The sequence below is a fragment of the Candoia aspera genome, chromosome 5 (assembly GCF_035149785.1).
Source record: "Candoia aspera isolate rCanAsp1 chromosome 5, rCanAsp1.hap2, whole genome shotgun sequence".
Taxonomy (NCBI): Eukaryota; Metazoa; Chordata; class Lepidosauria; order Squamata; family Boidae; genus Candoia; species Candoia aspera.
The window spans coordinates 8327033-8351991 of NC_086157.1; positions in this window are offsets into that span (position 1 = coordinate 8327033).

Consider the following 24959-nt stretch of genomic DNA (forward strand, 5'->3'; position numbering starts at 1 on the left):
TTGATGTTCAAGAACGTGCAGCATCTGTGGAACACAGTATCTTGAGATTTACACACAACAAAATCTTGCCCTCAGCAGGAAGTGTTGTCAGGACATGTGAATGGCCCAGGGAAAAGAGGACTGAGGACTATTAAAAAATAACGCTGAATCAAAATCAGGAGGGAGTGATGGAAAAACAATATTTCTTCTATCTCAGATGTCTGTCTTTGGTTTAACCTGTTGCAGTCCCCTGTCAAAAAGATAAAGGAAATGTGTGCTGTGGTTGACATGTTGGTAAGTGGCAGTATATGGATTGTCTTTTGCTATAGTTAAATCTTAGTTAAACATGTAGTTAAACAAGTATTCCATTTTAACATTACCTTATTAGAAGATATATAGAAAACAGGCGGAATTTGCATTTAAACACTTTATTTAAAAGATTTGCATGGCTTTGTAGCTATTCGGATAAGCAACAGGGATTTGAAATCATATTTTTGCCCAGAAAAGTGATCATGTTCTTTAAGTAGGGCTGTGTATATTAGGCAACAACAACAACAACAACAATGAATATGCCACCCAACTCCCAGTGACCCTAACATTGGCTTTGAATCTTTGGTTCAGTCTGGATTTGAAATTTGCTCTGATTTCTGCTGGTCTATAACCGAATAAAACTGATTTTGATCTGGTTTTTTATTTGAAAATAGATTAGATTAAATGCAGATATTTAAAACAAATCACTAGTCATTTTTTTTTAAATTTCTGGATCAGTTGGGGGAAAAACATTTCTCTGGATGTGCAGAAGTCTCCAAACCATCAAAATAACTTGGAAGCATCTTGTTTGATGATCTGAAGCCAATTTGATTCCCAGCTTTGATTGAACTGTCCACAAATTGAACATTTGAACTCTGCTTTCTTACATCTTAAAGAAAGCTGAAATTGATGAATTGTTACCTGGATACTTTAAAAAGCTACTGCAGGTACCAAGGCAACAAATGAGTAATGAATTAAAACTTGGGAATCATTTTTTAGTACTTCAAAAGTGAGCTGCACTATAGCCAATTGTTGCAAAACTGACTATACCCTGTTGGAAACTGACAGGCACAGAAAAAAAAAAGAGATGAAGTCATGGAGTTAAGCCTAGCATAAAACAAACAAAGACTCTGATGTGTAGCAGAAGACCTTTTGACTAGAAATCATGGACTTTATACATGCATGTTGAGAGTGGGAAACAACAACATCTATGTGAGGTTTCTAAATAGTTGTGTCTCTAAATAGCACAGAGTTAACAATTTATCACCTAAGACACAGAATGAATCCACTTGTGTGGTGTGGTTAAGGCAGTAGACTAGAAACAGGGAAATATAAGCTCTAGTTGTCCTTAGGCACAGAAGCCAGCTGGGTGACCTTCATAAATTTTGATATAAGAACTAGACAAGGGCAGTGCAAAAACAAGCAAACTCTTCAATCATGCATGACAAATGCTATGAAAAACAACAACACAGAGTAAATCCATTGCACACTAAATGTCCCTAACATGCAAAATAACCCAAGGGTATCATTATGTTTTGTGTATTATACAGTATTGAAAGGTACAAATCCTGTGTCTCATGTAAATGAAACCAAATGGCAAATGTGTGATCATTGTTTTGTAGACTACAATCAGTTTGATTACTCACAGCACAAATCTAGAAAGCCAGGTTCTCATACCTCTAGGTTTTTCCTTACAAACCCATTTGAGCAACCATCAAATCTGAAGCAGATGGGATTTGCAAAGCTCTAGAGTACTGTCTCTCAACCTCAGCAACATCTAGATGTTTGGCCTACAACTTCAGGAATTCTTAAGAGTGACTATGGTATCTGGGAAACTCTGGGAGTGGAGATCCAAACATCTGGAGGTTTGCTTGTTTATTCGTTCAGTTGCTTCTGACTCTTCATGACTTCATGGACCAGCCCACGCCAGAGCTTTCTGTTGGTCATCACCACCACCAGCTCCCCCAGGGCCGAGTCCATCACCTCTAAAATGTCATCCATCCATCTTGCCCTTGGCCGGCCCCTCTTCCTTTTGCCCTCCACTCTCCCTAGCATCAGCATCTTCTCCAGGGTGTCCTGTCTTCTCATTATGTGGCCAAAGTATTTCAGTTTTGCCTTTAATATCATTCCCTCAAGTGAGCAGTCTGGCTTTATTTCCTGGAGGATGGACTGGTTTGATCTTCTTGCAGTTCAAGGCACTCTCAGAATTTTCCTCCCACAGTTCCAAAGCATCCATCTTCCTTCTCTCAGCCTTCCTTATGGTCCAGCTCTTGCAGCCATATGTTACTATGGGGAATACCATTGTTTTAACTATGTGGACCTTTGTTGTCAGTGTGATGTCTCTGTTCTTAACTATTTTATCAAGATTTGTCATTGCTTTTCTCCCAAGAATTAAACGTCTTCCAATTTCCCGGCTGCAGTCAGCATCTCCGGTAATCTTTGCACCTAGAAATACCTTGGCAACCTGGTGGTTGCCAAGGTGGAAAATAATCTCTAGAGCATCAGAAGTTTCAGAGGAAAGAAAGAAGCTTATCAGATTAGCTCTGATCCAAATTGAGCAAATTGAACTGGAACTTGGGAAAAGGGGGAGATGAGAGGAAAAACAAGATGAACCACATTAAAGAATCCAAATCATGACCAGCGAGTAGGACAAGCTACAAGAAAATAAGACAACGATATCTGTTTTGCTGAAAACCTGGTAGCAGAAATTTTGGTGGTTGTATGGTTTTCCAAAAAAAAAAAAAAAAAAATCACTTAATGCTTAAATAAAATGGTATGGTATGTAAAGCTTTGACAAATAGCACCTAATGTTGAGTGGAACAGCTCCCAAAATTCAGTTTTCTACATAATTTGTTCCCATATATTTTGCATGATCAAACAGTTTTAATACCATTAATCCATTTGAAGGCATCCTTCCCCATGGATCAGCATTATTAATTATGCCTTTGTCTATATTGATTTTATTATTTTCTGCTGGAAGAATGGGAATGATCATCCTTCATTATACAGTATGTCTCTGGGACACAGTTCAGCCATACAAAGAAAGGCAATTGGAAACATCTGCTCGAACAGAATCCAGGCTAGTATTAAAGTTCTGCCTATTAATATAAAGAGACTGAACAGAATCATGAAGAGGACCAACATCTTGAGGATTATTAAAGAAGAAAACCAAGGCAGTCTTTTCTTGGAAAAAAATCCTATGAGAAAAGGTTGAGGATTAGAAATCTGCTGTTGAAACAGATAAGACACAAGGCATCAGAGTCATTATCACACACAATTAAAAGTACCTCCTCACCATAAAACTACCTAGATATATTGAAAGACCTCCAAAGCATCAAAAGAAAGAGAGATACTGTAATTATACATCCAAGATAAAGCAAATAAAAAAAAAATCTTCATGAATTCTAAAGCTCCTAGTACGGAGAGTTAACACCTGTTAAAAAGCTAGTATTTCCTACCTATTATTTCATTTTTTATTTGAAATGATACCAACTACGATGGCACTTTTTAACTGATAAAGAATGGTAAATTGATTCATAAATAGGAAATAATTCAGAATTTATTTACTCATAGTCAGAGACTCAAAACAACTCTTCCATTAAGCAACCTTATACAGTTGAGCAAATTACAGTAATGTTTAATCTCTGCCTGTTGGTACATCAAAAGAAATAGTTAACAAGTAAATCCATGTGTTTTACTAGAAATTTCCACCATCTAGTTCCTTCCTGCCCCTCTTGCAGACTTCAAAGAACAAATTCTAAAGCCTTTCTATGAGGCCACTTGAAGAACTTGGACCAACTCTGTCTATGCTCTGCATTCTGTCCCAGGCTGGACTATATGTATTTTTGGCAGAACTCTACCCAGGAGTATCTAGCCATTACAAGTAGCTGCACTGAGAGAGGTTTTTTGAGTTAAGGAGGAAAGTATCTAGTTTAATATCTAGTTTAATGCTGTTTCAGAGGCTACACAGAGACTTCATTTTAAGTTGTCTCTTTGATCTAGCAGGAAAGCTGAGAGAGCCTTTAGAGATTTCAGTTACAATGCATAGGTCTGAGAATAGTAGTAAACTCCCTTGCCAGTTTTCACCCTCTTTTGAATGTCTAAAACTTAACCCCTGTCCTGTAGTCTCAGTTCAGTTGTGATTTGGCTGCCATCATTATTCCAACACACACTTTTTGAGCCTTAAAAGTATATATCCATAACAAATATATATATATAGAGAGAGAGAGAGAGCAATGCACATTTGCTCAAAACAGACAAACCTATTTCCTTGGCTAAGCTGAAATAAAAAAAAATGAGCTGTGACTTCCTTTCTTTTTTTTCTTTTTCCCCAGATAGGAAGCAAATGTCAACACTCAGTTTCTTCATCTTAGCTAAGGAAATAGATAATTTGTTTTGGATCATTATTTTGCCTGAAAGTGTTTGTTAAACAGAACTGGAAGGCAACCTTGGTACGTCTATAGTTGACTTATATACAAAATGTACGTCAGTGGTTTTAATAAGCTTGGGAGAGATGGATTTTGAAAACAATATCACTAATCACTAATCCTGGAATCTGGATTATACATAAGTAGTTATAATCATTTCTACCCAAATGAGAGCAGGTGTAGGTGTATTATCCTGTAGTGTCCACTGCAGTAATATCAGACATAAAGTCTCCAAATTACAGAAGAGATAATGGACCATACTGAAAGGAAATGTATAGATTCTATTAATATTTGAAGATTGCAAAGCAAAGCAATGGCACAACTGCACATATTACATATGATTAAAAATTAAAAGACTTCTTCCAAACCATATAATATTGTTTATAACCTACATCTAAAACTATTTTCACCTCACTGTCAATTGTCTATTCTCCCTTAATTTTGAAAGGATACATTTTGGTATCAGTAATAACTTCAGTGGCTTTCTTTTTCTTCTTCTTTTTTCTTTTGGTTTATTTCAGTGTTCTACTAGCTTGCATTCACTTGAAAAAATAACATCAAAAATACAAATGTCTTTATAAATCATTAATTAGTGAAAAGCAATAAAGACTTTTCAATGCATACTAATGCAAGATTATCTAAGAAATGACAACTTCAGTCCTCAGTGATTTTGTTTATGGAATCAAATCATCATAGCTCATTTTGCATTAATTGAGTGACATTATGAAAGTTGGATCTACTATTAAAAAAAAAAAACTGTGATTGAAGGCCAGTGAGTCCTAGTCCTTGCTATTTTTTTCAATCAGTAATCTGCTCATTCATTCAGGGTTGCATTTGGTTGAATGAGTTGTAGATGTAGATGTTTATTTATTTAGCTGTAACTGAGATGCCTGCAACCTTTGGCAGAATAATTAGCATGAGTGTTGTTTGTCTGTAATTCAAGTATCTTTACTAGGGATCTGTGCATCTTTGAATATCAAATATTTAGCAATTTACATTTGCACTGAAGCAACATAAAAGTAAAGTCTCCTTCCAGCAGAACTCAACTCCCTATGATTTCATTGACACATCCATTCAGAACTGGTTGGCCACTGTGGCCTTCTGCCCTGAAGTTTTATTGTGATCTTTCAACTACCAGGCCTGACTCTGCTTAGCTTCTAAGCTCTAATTCGCAGGTGTTGCCAACTGCTGAGACAAAGTTAAAAGTTTATGTTAGAATGTTATATGCCATAGATCCTACACACTGCTTACTCACGTGATAATGATGAAAATTTAATCAAAATTTTAGGCATCTCAATCACCAAAGCAACCCAAGTGATGTATAAGGAATAGAGATTAAACAGAGAAGTAGAATAATATAAGGTGGTCAATATCTCAGACTACATCAGGGAACAACATCATCAAAGTCACCAAAAAGTGGGATTACAGATCATTCTGTTTTAGGGGCTGCCAGAAAAAAATATTCAGCATTTTGTATAAATGAAGAGAATACGAACAGCATTGATATTATAATATCGTAATTTTGTTTTGTTTTCTTTTTGCATTTTTTAAAATGTAGGAATGGCAGGAAGGGAAGGGAAAAGAATAAGAAACTAAGGATGTTAAAATGGAACTCAGTTGTCATTCATAAGATAGAACATTTATGTGAATCATTTGTAAGATAAAGGACACAGAATCACTCAAAAAGTGAGCCTAGGTGACAGTATATTTGTAGCAAAACTGAATACACATCTCTCTTCTCCCCCCACCCCCCCCCAAAAAAAAACTGCCACCCAACCAACAGCTCCCCACCATGTTCTTACATGGTCAACACAAAAATATGCCCTTTTTTTCCTAAAGAAATATATTTTGGCACATAGCATAGTTATTTTCAATACTATACATCTCCATATGTATGTATTGAAGACTATACATAGACTCCATATGTCTCACCTGAAGTAAAGCTGCATGAACCTTTTTTAGGGTCATGTTTACTTTATATTTATTTTTCTTACCTCACTTCTATGGTAGCAAGTACTGTTTTAACTTTGAGCTGCCTTAAGTAACTCAGCTCTCTAGTATTTGAGCAGGATGGGATAAAAACTCACAATGATGGACATGAGGACTTTGGATCCATTCAAAATCAGTTCTGGACTGAAGCAAAAATAGTCTTTCTCTCTCAACACAGTTGGAATTTGTGGTTAGTCCATGTCTCCCACTGATAGAAACTCTAGTTTCGTAACTTCTGAACTCAAGTGCTACAAGGCAATCTTTTTGGAAAACTTAGTCCCCTGTCAAAGAAGAGGGGAAACTTTAATCCTGGTCCAGGCTGAACTCCTATTTGCTCAGGAAGACGTTCAAAATATCATTGATTAATCAAGCCCAACTGCATTTTAAAGTAGAATTCCTGGAATCTGTATGCATTATTTAGCTACTGTAACAGCATGCAACCATGGTTAACAATACTGGGGAAAACACCTGGGAAAATTGCCAGTATGGAATCCTTACAACTTCAGATGCTTTTTTAATGTACTTTGGTAATAATAGCCAAGCAGCTTGTGTGTGTGTGTTTTGTTTTGTTTGTTTTTAATTAACATTTTTAATTAAAATAGATCTGGATGGCAAGGATGCCTACTGCATTTCAAGACTATCATACAAAAAAACCCCCACTATTACAGATTTGAAACTAACTGCTTTGGAGGAGTTGAGGCGTTAACCCAGTGGAAGTGTTGCATTTTTTAATAGAAGCATTGCAGCATAGCAATGTGAGTTATCGGTAGTACATCAACATGCTCCCTTTACTGAGATGCCACCCTAAGTGAAACACTTACCCTTTACCCATCTCTGAAGTCCTTGATGTGCATTTTGTAATACCTTAAATGTACAAAAGGTGATTTAAGAATTTGGCAAACAGAAGCAATTGGCATATAAAAAAAGTCTTAAAGTAATTAATTCATTTCTAAGGAATGTTGCTTTCAAAGCCTAAGAAGGATCCAGCAGGGAATAAACAGAGTAATTACAGTATAAATCAATCCTTGGCATCTCATCTGAGTTGCAAGGAGCCATTCAGTAGCAGTATTCTGGGTTCTAGCAAGGAATTCTTGTCCAACTTCAATATGAAGCAAGGGGGTGAAATGAGAGCATTGGTCAAGGAATCCATGTGGTCAAGCACAAAATAGGTGGCTTCCAAGTAAGGCTGCCACATCAGTTGTTCTAGCAAAGAGGCAGCCTTAAATATCAATGCTTTCTTCATTCTGAAAAGCCACAGTTGACATTTTGTAGGATCTGATTCTGCAAAGCTTCAGTTCCCATCAGAAATCTTTCGCTAGTGGCCATGCCTTTAACTTCTCTCCACCCATTGCCATCTCTTTTCTCAGGACTTAAGGAGACCTGCTTCCAATTCCAGTCAAGGCTTTCTGCATCAGAGTCAGAAGTTGTATGGTCTGCATCTGGTCTTTGAGTGCTGGTACTAGGGGTTCTCGGTTCACTACCTTGGTCTTCCTTTGAGGAAGATGGCATGTACAGCTGGAGCCTTCAATAGCTACCTGGGCAAGTAATCTTCAGGAATAAACAAGTTAGCATGGATGTTTGAACATGCTCATACATGCTGAAAAGAACAAGAGACAAGGTGGAATATGATGATAATGATTCTTAGAATGTTAACAAAACAAGGTATTACTTTTGTTTTGGTTAGTATTGCCATTTCATAGAGGGCAGGGATTAAAATCCTTCTATTAGCTTGCTCAGAAGGAGGTCTGGTACATCCAAGAAATTATTCCAGCAGCAACTGTTATCCAGTCAACATAGCCAGGCATAATTATATGAGTCCCACCACAGTAACTCCTCATTTGCTTTGTGCTTAAATCATCCACAGACAAGACAAATCTTCTGGCAGTGAAATAATAAAAGGTTACAATTTGTGTGTGTTTTTCTTTAATATTCTTGTGCTTGATGGCTATGTCAACTGGAAAGCATCTGCAAGGGGGACAAAATATGTCACATGCATCATGACATCATCACCAAAACAAGTTTTGTAATTTGCATACATTTTGCAGTGAGGCCATGGCCTAGGTGACCTCATGGTGGCTTGTACCAAATGTCTATGGTTACCCAGCAAGGTATTTTGCAATACTTTCTGATCTGCATTGGAAGCAATCCATCTGAGCAAGTCATACTTAAGATTTCTGCAGCAGACCTCTAGAAAGATTTAAAAGCAGCTCTAAATTTCTCATCAACTGTAAGGAGAGAAGCAAATAAAGCTAAGAAATCTATTTTCTCTTTTAACTTCTTTACCATATAAGCCCCAAGCAGTTTTTTTTAAGTGTAATATATGGAGATGAATACATTAAGAAAAAGGAACAGTAGGCATAGAGTAGGGAGTCTGCACTTGATGTAGCAATTACAATGCAACTGGTCTGATCAATCAATAAGACAAAAAAGGAACATCAACACATACAGAAAGAAATGAGTAGTCAGTCTACTGACCACATAGATAGGCTATATTGATTTCATGCACATATATCTTTTTATTGAAAGAACAACAAAGTGTTTCTGCAAATGTAATTCCAGCTGTTCACATCACGAAGACTTCCTGATGAGTCAGTGTAAAGTTTTGTTGCAAAAGAAGTTAGATAACCTGAACTGGTAAGAAAAAATTCTGCTGAGATTCTCAAGTCTCTCTCTTACTCTCTGATGATATTGGCCTCTTTGCTATAAAAAAATTGAAGATTTTATCTCTGAGGAGGCATGGAGCTATATTTCCAACATACCATTAATCAATATCTCCTGAATCTGTGAAGATACTGAAACATACTTGCATGCTGAAAATTTCTCTTTTCAGCATGTTATATGATTTTTTTATAAACAATGTAGACAAGACTGCATACATTATGCAACTGTGAATACCAATATATGTATTTTAACAGAAAATATACATACACAAAATGGGAGAAAGGACATATACTAAGAAAAGTATTTCATTCATTTTATGTGGTTGACTGTAATATAAGTTGAGCTGATTGATCAATTGATGGAATGAATTTAAGATATTGTTAAATAGTATCTTGGATTCAGTGCCTAAAAGATGCTTTGGAGTACAAATATAGCACCTTAAATCAGATGCATTTTCTCTTGAGATCAAATGACAGATTCCTATTAAATAAATAATGTTTTTCACCTTATTAAAATGAATAAACCCTTTGATTTCTTTCTGGAGCTGAGATACGGGGCAATAATTACTTGTCTAATGTGCTTTTTTTTTTTTTCCCCCCCCCCAGAATTAAATGCTTCTGTTCCATTCTTACAAACAGAAACTGGTCTGGTTACAATTAGAACATCATTGTTAGAGTTTTGATTTATAGAATTAAGATGATGACATTTCTTCTCAGTTGCCAAACCTGGCTTAAAGGAGAAGATGGAAATCAAGACCTATTATCTTGGTTGGCTTTCTAACCTTATTAAAACTATACTTTGTTATGAATTTTCTGCTGCTGAAGAGACTGGTTGCTGGCTAGAGTTTTAAGTCTAGAATTTATGAGGTGTCACACAAGTGGGTGCTCTTACAGTTTCCAATAATAAAATTGCCCCCGGTATGCAACATTCAAAAATAAGCATCAGCATGATCATTATTTGCAAAGTAAACCTAGCTCAACTCCTCAAAACTTCTTTGACTAAGTTTAGAATGCATCATATATCATGTGCTGTTCTTGAGGATAGCTTTCAAAAATCTCATAGTGCTCCCTCATTATTTTTTAACACTGCTTGCATATTTTCCATAACAATTTTGAAATTTTCAGATCCCCTTTTAAGAACACAAGCTCACTGGGCTGACTTTTATATTTTATGGCCCTTTGAAATAAGACTGCACTGAAGCTGTACACAGACTGTAGCTACAGACCATGCTATGTTTTAAAATAAATATATAGTAAAAGTATGTATTCTCTGTATTGCGGGTGAATGTTATTTCTTTATCAAAAAAGTAATGTGTTATCTTAAACCTGATCATGGAATTAATCTTTAATATTTGCAGAGGAGTACAGAGATAGCATTGAAGAAAGTAAGTGACAGCTGTTACAAAAACATCAGCTTATCCTGGAAAAACACAAAATGGTAAGGAAGAAACTGAGGTTTGGCCATCTTGATGAAAGGGAAAGGAAAGCCCTGTCAGCTTTCAAGATTCTGTTATTATAACCTACATCAATAAAGTACAGTTCTGGTATTCTAAGTAGTGTTTGTTTCATATTAATGTCTATGAAGTATACTGTTACTTTTTGTTTCATATTGCTTATGATCAGTGGTTGAAACAATGAAGTTGCACTGTACTATATTAAATAGTTGCATTTATTGATAATACTGTATGTAAAAATGATGAGATACACACTGAACATGCAGTTGCATCCCTGCCAACTTAGAAATAAGTTTATAGGCTCACTCCCTATAAATGGGCATAAGACTAAAGCCTGAAAAAGGGGAAAAAAGAAGGCGGAGATAAAAATACGAATAGATTCCCCTGTAAGTTCCCATTTCAGTGTTATATTCTTGATCTGTTCCTTCCATATTTATTTGGAGGTTATGTTCATACCAGACTAGCCTAAGGCATATTAATCTTTAATATATTGGCAAGAGAAGGCTACTATTACATTCATTTTTTTTTTTTAAAGTTTGATGCAGCATACACCTGGCAATTCAGATATCAAAGTACATTTACAGTGTTTTGAATGCATTTATTTCTTCTTTGAAAACTCTGTAGCTTCTCACATCATGCTGTTATCAAATCAGGCCATGCAGAAGCATCCATATCTAATTCTTCAAGATTGGCATTGGAACTGAAATGACTAATAAATATTTCTCTTTAAAAATCCAATAAGTCTAACTTCCACATAGTTCTTCGGCAGAATGAATGTTTTCCATAATATTAGATCTTTGCCATTATTGTTAACTTAAACTTTAAAATAATATATGAACTTGTATTATCATTTTCCCTAGGATTACTGCAAAGAGACTATATATTATTAGATCATTGTCTTACTAATTTTGTTCCAAGCAGTGGAATTAAGGTAAGAAGGAAAAAGAATGAGTACCAAAACACAGCACATGCTATGTTAGTAAAAAATATGACCTAGCAGCAGTATGCTAAGCTCAGGAAAATTCCACAATAAAATGGCCAATTTTATTGCTTTTACTGCATTCATTCTTTTGGTCTGTAATAACCAGCTGTAACTGTAATGTTTTCAACATGATTTTATGTTCCTGTAAGTACTGTGATCTATCAGTTTCGGTGTTTAGATTGTCAGATTTATTCCTTGCACATTCATTTCAGCCTTACTTCTGTTTGGCCCACGTGTTTGTCTTTATGAAAAAATGGTGATTTACAATTAAGCCCTTTTATTCTTATCCAAGGGAAAATGGATTATCAGATATCAGCAGCTGTTATATTTCAATATTCATTTCTTATTCCAATTTTACCCCCCCCCCCAAAAAAAAGGTTACGTGTGGCTAACACCAAACAAAACAGAGATAGTGTATTTAGTGCAACAGGAAGGGAATCCTGAATTTAAGACAATTTGCTCCCATACAAATAAAAGAAAATTGCACTGTAAATCAGAACTGACCCTTCCATTTTAAAGGTCAATTATCTGGGAGACAATCGAGTCTTCCTCTAAATTTAATATAGAGTACAAATTCAGCTAAGGCTCTCTGGATCAAAGCAGCAACCACAAAACATCATCAAGAGGCAGATCCATGTCACTATTATTTCTGCACTCAGATACACCCTCATACATCTTGGACGTCCAAAATGGACTCATCAACCATCCTACAGATTTCCACCAATGGCACCAGTAAGTGGATATATTGCTATGTTTGGTGATTTCACCATTCCTGTGATGAAAAGGACTTTTGCTTCCCTCCCACATCAAATTTGTCCAGTTGTCTCTTTCTGTCTCAAAAGGCCTATTTTATACAGGAGAAAAATGAAACTAATTCTGAAGGCTTTTGGTACAAAAGATGTTGCAAATGCTTTTATCAGTGGAAGACTACACACAGCTACAGAGCTGTGTAAAGATTTGATTGACCCCAGCCCGACTGGAATTTAGAAAAGCCAACCCCAAAATGAGCTGTTCCAGGATGCCTGGGTGGTTGAAATGTAATGTTTTCCCTGTCATAGTGGAGTATTGGTTAATGTATGCTTCCCACTGTATAAGTATAGTATAGGTCCTATGATACTCTCTGTTATTGTTTTTTGCATACACCACATTTCATTTTCTGATTCATGTCTGTTTCATGATTGTCTCTAGCAATCTCTGCTCTCTTGTAACTGTTGGGAAGGGGTCTCTCTCTCTCTCTGTCTATGATCATACTTGCCAAACACCTTCAGAATTGTTCTCTGGTCCTGAATTGAGTGCTTCTTGTTGATGGGATTTGAAGCTGGGTTTGTGTTTAAAAAACAAACAAACAAGAAAAATGAGTACAGGTAGTCCTTACTTTAACGATGGTTTAATGATGGTTCAGAGATGCTATGGGGCTAAAAAAAGTCACAACCCGTCTTCAAAGTTATGACTATCACACCACCCCTGTGGTCATGTGATCACAATTTGGATGCTTGGCAACTGGCTCGCATTTTCAACTGTTAGCAGCATCCTACAGTCACGTGATCTCAATTTGCGACCTTCCCAGCTGCCTTCCAATCTGAAAAATCAATTGGAAACAATTGATTTGCTTTACAACATCGTGATTCACTTTACAGCTATGTGACTCGCTTTACAACCATGGTGGGTCACTTTACGACTGCTGCAAAAATGGTCATAAAATCAGGTCCATTCACATGATGGCTCTCTTAATGACCTCATCACTTAGCAACCAAAATTCTGGTCCCTATTGTGGTCATTAAGTGAGGACTACGTGTATAAAATATACATGCTTTTCTTCCCCCAAACAAATTGGAAGTAAGAGAAAGACCATGCAGCCGCATCTTCTCAGTGGAATTCTGATTTTCTCTGTGATTAAGTTTTTGTATAATATCTAGGATGCAAAAAAGTCTCAGTCTTTGCTGCTATTTTATGATCAGGCAGATTCCTTAATCCCCATCTGGTAGGCCTAAATTCTGCTTTTGTATGTATATTTGTTTGAGAAAAGAGAATTCTGTCCCCAACCCACCGCAAAAAAGTACCTTTTATTATGCTAGGTAAAAACACAGAATAGATCTTAATCCATCTGAATTTAGTGAACTTTTCGTTTATTTTTTTATTTTTTTGCTAGTTTTTATCATAGAAGTTAAATCATAAACAACAATTAGATGGCTCAGGCTGCAGTTGGCAAATTGCTAATTCCCATTAAAGTTGTTTATAGCCCTCTCGAGCATGACTACCCTATATAGAAAGAGAGGAGATCAAGTTTTAAGATGTCTGTTTTGCTTAAAAGACACAATCTTTCCCCTAAGGTGATTATAGCTAGGCATCTTCTAACATAAAACAAAATAATCCTGTGATATGCCTAAACAATGTTGCTCCTTCTGGGATTATTTATTTGTGGTGGGAAACTTGTAGACACACACACACACACACACAGAGTTCCAACCACAAATATATATACAGTATGTGTGTTTGTCTTGTATAAAACTGAAGTCAAACTGCAAGACTGCAGAGGTACTTCCTGGTAGAAGCAATCATAGAATTTGGGAGTTGCTAAAAAAACATACTGCAGTTTGTAACAATCCATGCTTGCTTTATGCCCAAGACCTTCAAGCTTGATTTGTCTGTCTGGATCTTGTGAACCCCACCCACATCATCACTATCCATTCTGGATATGGTATTAGACTTTTGGCTCTGGACTACCGGAGTGGGTTTAGCTTTCTTTTTCCAGATAACTCTGTGGGGGTGATCTGGGTGCTCTGGACCTTAGCTATCTCAGTATTATCTGTCCCTCTTCTTCCCAGTAAGTCCATGGGAGAGAACCCTACATTTATATAACCAAATTACCACACTAGCTATTTTATGATCCATCATCTTCCTAGTAATTTCAAGAATGCAATTTGCCTTTTTATAGCTGAAGCCAACTGCTCTGGCATTTTCATTGAGCTATCCACTACAATGGAAATAGCTTTTCCCTAATAAATCACTGCCAGCTCTGATACTATAAATCAGTGTTTCTTCAACCTTGGCAACTTTAAGATGTGTGGACTTCAACTCCCAGAATTCACCAGTTAGCATGCTGGCTGGGGAATTCAGGAAGTTGAAGTCCACACATCTTAAAGTTGCCAAGGTTGAAAAACACTGCTATAAATCAGTATGTGAACTTTGGATTCTGTGCATGCACACACCAATGGGCATCACTTTGCAATTGCATATGGTCACATTTTATGTCATGTTAAGACCCAATCACTAAGTTTGGAGGAATCCTTTTCAAGCTTTTCACACTTGAACAATTGGATTTATCGTGAAATGAAGTTGCCTCACTATTCACTGATAAGCCAGATCTTTTCATAAATCAGTTATAAAAGCTGGTTCCTCAAAGTCTCCTCTTTGAATAGCTCTCCAATTTGAAAATTGTCTATTTTTCCTGCAAAGTGTTCTTTAGCCATTTCCCTAAATTCCATATCTGCATCTGTTCCCTTCTGCTATGGCTACTGAATTTCCTCAGGAGTTTTTGGTGAGGAACTTTGTTATGACCTTTTTGAATGTCCAACTATGTACATCTATGAGATCACCTATCTAAATATTTGTTAATATCCTTGTTAGTGAGGTAAGATTTACCTTTCCAAAATTCAAGTTGGTTCATTTTTGGAAAAGGAAATCCTTTTATGTTTGTTTTCTCTTCAATACTTTGTAACAGTTTATCTAAAATAACCATTAAACTGACAGTCCCATAATTTCCTTTGTCCCCTTGATCTTCCTCTTTCTCTCTTTTAAATTGGACTTCGCTATTTTTCAGGCCTCAGATATGGATTCCCACCTGAAAGGGAAAAAAAACCCTGCATTTTTTATCAGAAAGCCGCTGATTTCATAGGCCAATTATTTTCTTTGGCTGCTCCCATTTGTATCCACAGATTTAATGATTTTTAATTCATCAGTTCAGATTATAACTTCATTTTTTTAACCTATATTTGTTTTAGGTTATCTGACTCCCTTCCCGCATACTGCCACTTTGATCTATTCAGTTTTTTGACACCATAAAGTGAAAAAGAAAAAGTGACTTGGGTGAGATCTTTGATGATAACATGAACTATGTGAAGACCTCATAAATCTGACTATGTAGTTTTTCTTTGCAATGGTATGGAAGGAGTTGGTCATTGTCTTCTCCCAGGACTTTAATTTCCCAATGTAGCTTTTAGCTCTGAGATTTCCTGATAGCTTCCAATGATCTATTAACTAAGCCTATCCATTTAACTTCTGAACCCACACAAATTTTATTGCATTTCAAGTCAGAGTTCCAATATCAGACCCAGACCAAAGACAGAGGCTGTGATGGTGACCAGAGAATTCTGAGATCTGATACATCTCTGCTTCCAAGGAAAACCCTTTCTCTTCATTCTCAGAGAAGGAGAACCAACATATCCTATGAACATTTGGAGAATAATACTACTTCTAACTCCCAGGATTGTTGTTGTGGAAATTAAATGGAGGGAGATCCTCATGTAAGATATCTTGATATCTACCAATCAATAATCTATCATACCATGAAGAAGCTAATCAGGTGAAGTATAATTTGAAGTAGTAAAGCCCTTACAAATATTATTTACCTCAGTGAGTGATAAATTAAGGAATTAGTAATTAGGAAATCACATTTGCTCTCCTGCTGGATAGTTTTAACAGTAGTCTATGAAATAAATCATGCGGAGTGTGTGTGTGTGTGTGTGTGTGTGTGTGTGTAAGTAACAGTTGAGAACAGGTAATATACATTACTTTGGCCAGAAACTCACTTTCATCTAGCTACATGGTTATGAGAAAGCTTGACAAGTACTAGAAAATTTCTTTCAGGGTGGGATTTGAGAAGATTGCTTTCTGGGTTGTCCCCTTAACTAGCTTCCTAATATCTTTCATATATTTGGGTTTGATCTACTGCTTAGTTTACAGAAGCGGTAGTATCCTGCCCCTCTCTTAGACCACCTCTCATCCATCTGGTTGTCATAAACAGAGAGTTCATATTTCATACCAGATAAGGAATTTAATCTTCCTTTATCACATTTCACGCTTCGTCTTTTGTCTGTAAAGTAAGTGACCAACTCATTGCAAACGGGAGTGCAGCCTGAAGTGAGAAAGAAGGGGAATGATGGAAAGGGAGAAAGTTCCTGTTTAATTTTTATTTTAGCATTATCGATCGATCGATCGATCTATCTATCAAATTTCTAGCCCACCGAATGCCGGAACAATCCTGAGCGACTTCAGAAGATTAAAAACACAGTATTATACACAGAGCAACCCACAACAGAAAACACAACCGTCTTCATACTGATTTTCTTATTTTTTCCAAGTGTTACCTTCTTTAGTTATGAACAGTTTGAAGACACAAAAGCATCTTTTTCATTTATAATTGGTTTTACCTACTCTGAACCTTTGAGGAAGGGCAAACTATTAATCCAGAATAAATAGATTGACGAGAGCTGTTCATATGTACTTTTCCTGCAGAGTGTGGTCCTTTGGCTTTTATAAGATGCAATTATTATCATTGAAGAGATGAAGAGATTACAGATAGATGTCTGTAATAACTAGAGTTACAAAATTGACATTTACATTTCAATATAAGCTTTCCACTGTGCAACATGAGTAATTGCAGTGATAAAGGGTTCATAATATCAGGAGGATAACATTAACTGATATTAAATATTGCACTTTCATCATCCTGGACGTGTTACAATCAGTGCTATTATTATATATTAGCTATTTCTTCCAATGAAAAGAAAAGACCAAGCAGAATGCTACACTTACCCAAAGTACTGCAGAGCTATTAACCTGTAAAAGTTTAAAGAAAAATACCAGGCTGATGTGACTAATTCTACTTGTGATCCATACTTTGAGTGCCAAGTGATTTTGTGTAGGGATTTTTGAAGCGGCATCCTATGCATATGGATTCCATCATACACAGACCTGGATTGGCAAGAAGCAGACAGGGAGACCATGAAGTCATCAGGTTATCTCAGCAACTTGAGGACATTTTTTATTGGCCTGATCTGTTGCATTCAGAGGAATGTCCTGATTGGAAATCAGTCATTATCAGTCCATCAATTTCCTGTAATTCCAACAATTCCAACAGAGCCAAAGCCCCAACTTTCACATTTTTCACTGATTTTTAGGGTTTGAGTTAGCGAAATTGGAATCACATCTTTGTGGTAATTTGTGGGCTGGCAGTCTTCTTCTTTCTCAGCCTTTGCTCTTCATTCTGCAGTGCGAGTACAGTAATGATAGCCTTGAATAACATACCCTGGAAAAGATGTTTCCTTTATTGATTACAAACAAAAACCAATCATTTGAAAATGAATGAGACAGATCATAGGTTTTTCATGAACTCTAGAAATGTGTATGCTTGTGGTACCTACTTTTGTTTGTGGGTTTCTATCTCAGTCCCCCCAGACAACTACACTAAAATTCTGGATTTGTGTTTTTTGAGGCAGCATTCACCTCCCACCACAGAAACTGCTTTTTTCCCAAAATTTAACACTTAACCAGGGTGCTCTTTCTCCAGGCAGTTAATCTGACTTAATGAATTGACCCAAAAGACCAAAACGTGGGAAAGCAGCAGTTTCTCAAATATTTGGAAAAGGTGAATAATTATTTTACATGTGGCCTCATATCACGGATGTTTAAAGTCTAGAAACATCATCTGTCTGTCTCTTTTAATGAGCATTGGGAATTTTCAAATTGTGAGTCTTCAGGAATGTTTCCACACTTAGACCACTCCTGAAGACAGGTACTAAAAAATTACAACTCAGCTGCACCTTACCTGCTTTACTCAAGTTCTCCAACCTGTGTTGGCCAATGGGGATGTTTGGAATATGGAGAGCATGTTGTACCACTCTTTCAAATGGTTGCCATTGTTGATATGACAACACCACTTAGACAAAGGCAAATTCATGAGGATCCTTCCTACCAGTTCCTTACACCTATACCAGGATAACCATAAACAAAATTCCCTTACCTCATTGTAGGTCCTCTGGCACTCATCTTTTTCTAAGAATGTATGTGATACCTTTGCAGAACTAAGAGACATTTTAAAAAAGCAAAACAAAATGATATTGGTGGCTTTGTGTTTTGCTTTGGAGGATAGCTGTAAATCTTATAAAAAATCTAATAATTGCCAAATGTCAGACAGAGCCTGGAGCCTGGTGAGCACCAAGAATGGTGTCGGTGGACACAGTTTCCTACATACCTCATTGTCAACCCATTGCTGTAGTTAATCTTGCAAAGCATTTCTTCCTGTTTTACTGTATATCTTGGTTAAATTACTGGGTGAGCTCATCTGGAGATCTGAAATGCTGTTTCTTTCACATCCATAAAGTGAGGGAAATGTTAGACTATCTGAGAAAAGTAATGGATGGAATGAGGGCATTGACTGAAGTTCAAGCAAACAAGATATAGTAATGTTGATGAATGACTCATCCAACCAATGAAGTAGGATTCAGAATATTTGGATCTAGCAATATACTTATCCTTTAAAAGCTACTTTGCAGTTTATGAATACTACTTTATAGCTCAAAGGCCTTTTCAACATCTGTGGCCAATGTACCTGTGACTTCTCCCTAATAGATAAAGCCTACAGAGAGTTATGCAGACTTTGATAATCTCTTGTATTACTGCAATGAATTATTTCTGGGGCTGCCTTTGAACAGTCTTCTAGCCTTCTGTCAATATAAGGTACTATAGTTAGATTGAAGACTTTTACATTTTTGCCCATATCAGAATAGTTGCAGTAGATTCCAGTCAATTTCCATGCACAATGAAGAAGGTTGATTTGACACTTAAGATTATATATGGCTTGTAACTCAAGGGCCAAATTCATCAACATATCAGCTCAAACTTGCATATTGCTTTGAAGTCTCTTCTCCCTGAAATAAGGAATCTGAGAATCTGAGATATAACTTCCCAGATGACAGTGTCCTGTCTTTGGAATTCTATTCCCAGGAAGATTACACTATCATTAACTGTATTTTTATGATGCTAGCAACATCACCCAAACCCTTCAGCTACTAGATGATCCTATTATGCTGGTTCTAGTCTTTAATTTTTACACACTTTGTATAATTTTGCTGCTATGATCTTATATTATGGATATTTTCCTACTGTACAAAACAAGGGAAAAACACCTGTTTGTTGAAGTCTATAATTTAAAATGCTCAGAAGAAATGTGTTCATTTGCCAAAATTAAATAATTGTTTACACAGACATATAACATCAAATACAAACATACAATATTTTGAAAAACAAGTGATCCCACCAAAAAATACTACCTGTTATAGGAGACAGTTCCAGAAACATGGGGCTATCGCCAAAAAGGCTATTCTGTGTGCCTGGACAATGAGAAGAACTTTTACAGAAAAACAGGCATATATAAAGGAATCATGTTCTTCCTGCTCTTAAGGCTGCTCATTGCTCCATAAATCAAGACCAGCATTTTACTTGGTACATAAAATCAAACAGAAATCCATGCACTTGATGAAAGAGAACAACATGGGTTTTATAACCTTGATTTGTAGAATCCTCAAACAATAGTTGCCAGAGTCAGTGAGATTCTCTTTTATGTCTTATCAAGCCAAATGCAGCTTACTTTTTTCATTTCTCCCCTCCCTCCCTCTCTCCCCTCCCTCCCTCCCTCTCTCCCCTCCCTCCTTCCATCCTCCAGGAGCTCATGGCATAGCACCACCCTCCAGTTTTTGTTTGGAAATATGAAATCATCAGTAACCAAGTCGCCAGGTGAAATTCCATATCTGAGGATGCATCTGAATTTGGCCTTCTGGTCCCAATCCAGCATCTTAAGTAGTTCACCACACTGGCTCACATTTGGTTTTGTTGAATGCTTAGGGTTTTTTTTTTTTTTTGGGGGGGGGGGGCAGAAGGAGAAGAAAGAAGACACATCAAGGACAAATGTGATCAGTGGACTAAATGTGATTCAGCAGATCACAAATTGAACAGGTGTATATTAGAGCATATAAACACTGAATTGCTCTGAAAATCACTTACTGATAATACCTTAATTGTTTGGGTAAGCCATAATATACCTTATCATTTGATGACATAGCCAAGTCATCAACATACCACTTGTGCTCCAAGGAGCATGGCAAGAATACATTTTTAGAGTTCTCATTAACTCATGGATGTATCAAGATTGTCTTCATTCATTAGCTAGTCTACACTACAGTGGTAATGACTATATAATGTTGTAGACAAGATACAATAAGGGTTACATCTGAATACCCATTTTCTTTGCATTTTCGTACTCAAAAATGAAATAACAAGGACTGCTAGTTTATAATGACATTGGTGACTCCCACCTAGTTCCTTATAAACTTTCAGTTAAATTAAGTCATCACTTGGCATGGAAAAGAATGAAGCATAAATAATGTCAGCACTTTGTTCAAGGGAAAATGAACATCAGTTGTGACTGGTGGCTTTGAATATAAAACTTCATGGTATGGATTGGTGAATGCAGGCTTCCCCCCATCCTATACATTTTTGGGAATCTCCATGACTTCAAATACAGGAAGCTACTTTTGACAAGGTTAGAGTACCAATTTGTCTCCTGCAACACAATCTACATGGTCTGCCAGTGATACTTCAAGATCACAAATAGGAGTTATTCCTAGTCCTATGCAGAAATGCCAAGAATTAAATTTGGGAGAAAGGATTGGAAGCCAAACTTCCTGACAGTGATGAGTTTTGGCTCTTCTTGATGAACTTTCTATGGGAATCCTTTTTCTTGAACTTCATGTTTGCTGGTTCAGAGAAGTAGCTTTCACACAGGGCCACCTACCAACAACTCCTTTATTGGAAGGATTCTAAACAAAGACACCACAAGTCTCTTTCCCCTCTTTTGATATTTTCTACCATCATCTATCCAATGGAAAGGATCTTGCTGTCATGTTAGTGGTTGAGGTGGTGATGAGGATGTTTATTATGATTATATTAATGATTGTTGAAATTACTTAGTAGTGACTTTGGAAGACTTTGAAATCCAAAAGAGGACGTGTCAATAGATTAATCAATAAACCTACTGCTTCTGATTTGACTAGCATTTAAGCTCCTTTTAGAACACAAAACAAATAGGCTTGGCTTGTTATCAAAAGAAGGAAAAATAGAAAAAAAATGACAATTTCTCTACTGAGAAGTCAAAGAATCAGTAGTGACCTAGCTTTTAGTAGAGAAATGTGTTATAGTGCATTGCTTCCCCTTTAAATTGTCAGAAGTTTTGTGGAATTCACCAGAGAAAGTTATGCTCTGAGTTTTATTTTGGCATGAAGAAATGTTTACTGTGATGCCTTTCAAAGGCCATCCAAAGCTGCAGATTGTTTTTCAGTGTTAAAAAATATCATTAAGTATTACAGAAACAAATGGCTTCAAGCTGAAGATTTTTAAACATCTGCTCTGAAACTGCTCCAAGAAGGAGAACACAAGCTTTGAATCTTCTGGCTCTCTGAAAATGTAACTTTATCCCAAGACATAATGTATTTTTCTCTATTATTCTAATCAGCTTATCTCCCTTGTGAGAGTTTGCTTCACTTATTAAAAAATGAAGCAATAATAATAAAATGGAGGGGAGAAGCTCATCAACTTTGTTCAGATCTTCACAAACACAAAAAGCTACATAATTTGGGGGTCTTCCAGAAAAAATAATGGACTCCAATTTTCATTAAAATATAAAATGTGACTTTTATTACAGGGAAAAAAAAACATAGTAACAAAAATGCAACTGTGTGAGATGAATAAATCATTGTTGTTGTTGTTTATTCGTTTAGTCGCTTCCGACTCTTCGTGACTTCATGGACCAGCCCACAACAGAGCGTCCTGTCAGTTGTCAACACCCCCAGCTCCCCCAGGGATGTGTCCGTCACCTCTTGAATATCACACATTCCACCTTGCCCTTGGTTGGCCCTTCTTCCTTTTGCCCTCCACTCTCCTTAGCATCAGCATCTTCCCCAGGGTGTCCTGTCTTCTTCTTATGTGGCCAAAGTATTTCAGTTTGGCCTTTAATATCATTCCCTCAAGTGAGCAGTCTGGATTTATTTCCTGGAGGATGGACTGGTTTGATCTTCTGGCAGTCCAAGGCACTCTCAGAATTTTCCTCCAACACCACAGTTCAAAAGCATCGATCTTCCTTCTCTCAGCCTTCCTTATGGTCCAGCTCTTGCAGCCATATGTTACTATGGGGAGCACCATTGCTTTAACTATGCAGACCTTTGTTGTCAGTGTGATGTCTCTGCTTTTGACTATTTGATCGAGATTTGTCATTGCTCTTCTCCCAAGGATTAAGCATCTTCTGATTTCCTGACTGCAGTCAGCATCTGCAGTTATCTTTGCACCTAGAAATACAAATTCTTTCACTGCCTCTACGTTTTCTCCCTCTAATTTGCCAGTTATCAATCAAGCTGGTTTTTTTGAGGTTTAGCTGCAAGCCAGCTTTTGCACTTTCTTCTTTCACCTTCATCATAAGGCTCCTCAGTTCCTCTTTGCTTTCAGCCATCAAAGTGGTATCATCTGCATATCTGAGATTGTTAATGTTTCTTCCAGAGATTTTAACTCCAGCCTTGGATTCCTCAAGCCCAGCATGTTGCATGATTTGTTCTGTGTACAAGTTGAATAGGTAGGGTGAGAGTATACAGCCCTGCCGTACTCCTTTCCCAATCATTATTAGGGGCATGCAAATCAACTCAAATCCAATCTGAATTTGCAGTTCAATAAATTGAATTGATTCAGATTTGTTATTAATTTAGAAAAGCTGATACAGTTTGTTTTAGATTTTCAGTTGAAATAGTGCTATCAAACCAATTTGTTTTAAAATTTTGATTCAATTCAAAAATAACTTGTTTCCACAGGTACAAAAAGTCCATTAAATTACTGGATCAATTTGAAGGCACTTGATACGATTCAGTGTATCAAAATGACCTGAAAATTGATTTGAAGGCTTGATTATATCAAAAAACAACAACAACAACTTCAAAATACATGTTTGACTCAAATACTTGCAGGGCCATTCTTACTATTTTTATTTACGTATCTTTATGGGTTAAGAATAGAACTGATGTTCAGTTTGGTTTTAATACTCATTGAAAGTAATTGCTCTGGATAGTTATGATATTTTCTTTGCTTTATTGCATAAGTAGCAATAAAGTGGCTGTTACCTAGGAGTAAGAAAAAATGGGAATTGCAACAGAATCCCTATTTTCTTTAGCTGGCTGACTTTTGCAGCTGGGCAGAAGGTAATATGGGAGCGAAATTCAATTATAATGTTTTTAAATGCAATATCTATGAAGCTGATTGTGCAATTCCAGTATTACTATATGCCAATAAGGTAGATATTATGTCTACTTCAAAGGTGGGAATGAGAAAAGTACTTAGGACACTAGCTTTATTCTGTAGAGAACAAAAGCTATCAATAAAGTATCAGAAAACCAAAGTTTTAGTTTTTGCCCAACACTGTCACAAAATTCACAAATGGCAAATAAATGGGAATCAAACTGAGCAGTTGCACACCTATAAATATCTTGAACTGCAGTTCCATGCTTTTCTATCCTGGAATGCTTTTTTTTTTTTTATCAAGCAAGTGTTGCACAGTGCACATCTACAGCTATTGTAAGATTTTACCACTCAAAAGTTGCTCATTATATCCATACAGCTTGCAAGGTCCTCCAAGCTAAGGCAGTCCCTCAGCTTCTCTATGGCTCCCAAATTTGCTCATTTGCAAAGCTTAACATTCTTGAAACTATTCAAAATTAGTTTATTAAATGGTTCCAAAAAGTACCAAAAATGCCATCTTATTTGTGAAAAAAAGGTGAAAGGTCTCCTGTGCAAGTACCGAGTCACATTTGACCCTTTGGGGGGGTTGCCCCTTTTGTGATGTTTTCTTGGCAGACTATGGAGAGGGGTGGTTTTCCATTGCCTTCCCCAGTTGTCACTTTCCCCAGCAAGCTGGGTACTTATTTTACCAACCTCAGAAGGATGGAAGGCTGAGTCGACCTGAGCCGGCTACCAGAGAGAGAATCCTGCTTCCGCTGGGATCGAACTCAGGCCGTGGGGAGAGTTTCAGTTGCAATACTGCCACCTACCTCTCTGAGCCACACGAGGCTCTATCTAATGGGTAGAGAAGACAGGTATAGTCTTATTGGATGCTAAAGCATGGTTTCTTCTTACTACCTTTTGGCTCAAGTTACTCCTGCTTCCTATAGGTTTGGCCCCATTAGTACTTAGAGATTGTTTTAAATCATCATGGCTTAAAAGAGATAAATAAGATAAATTTAATTTACTGGGCTTCTCTATAGAAAGTTTGTGCTCATTAGGTTTTGATAATGCTGACAACAAATTTGGAATATAGATCTCCAAACAAATTTAAGCAGGGTGTCACAAT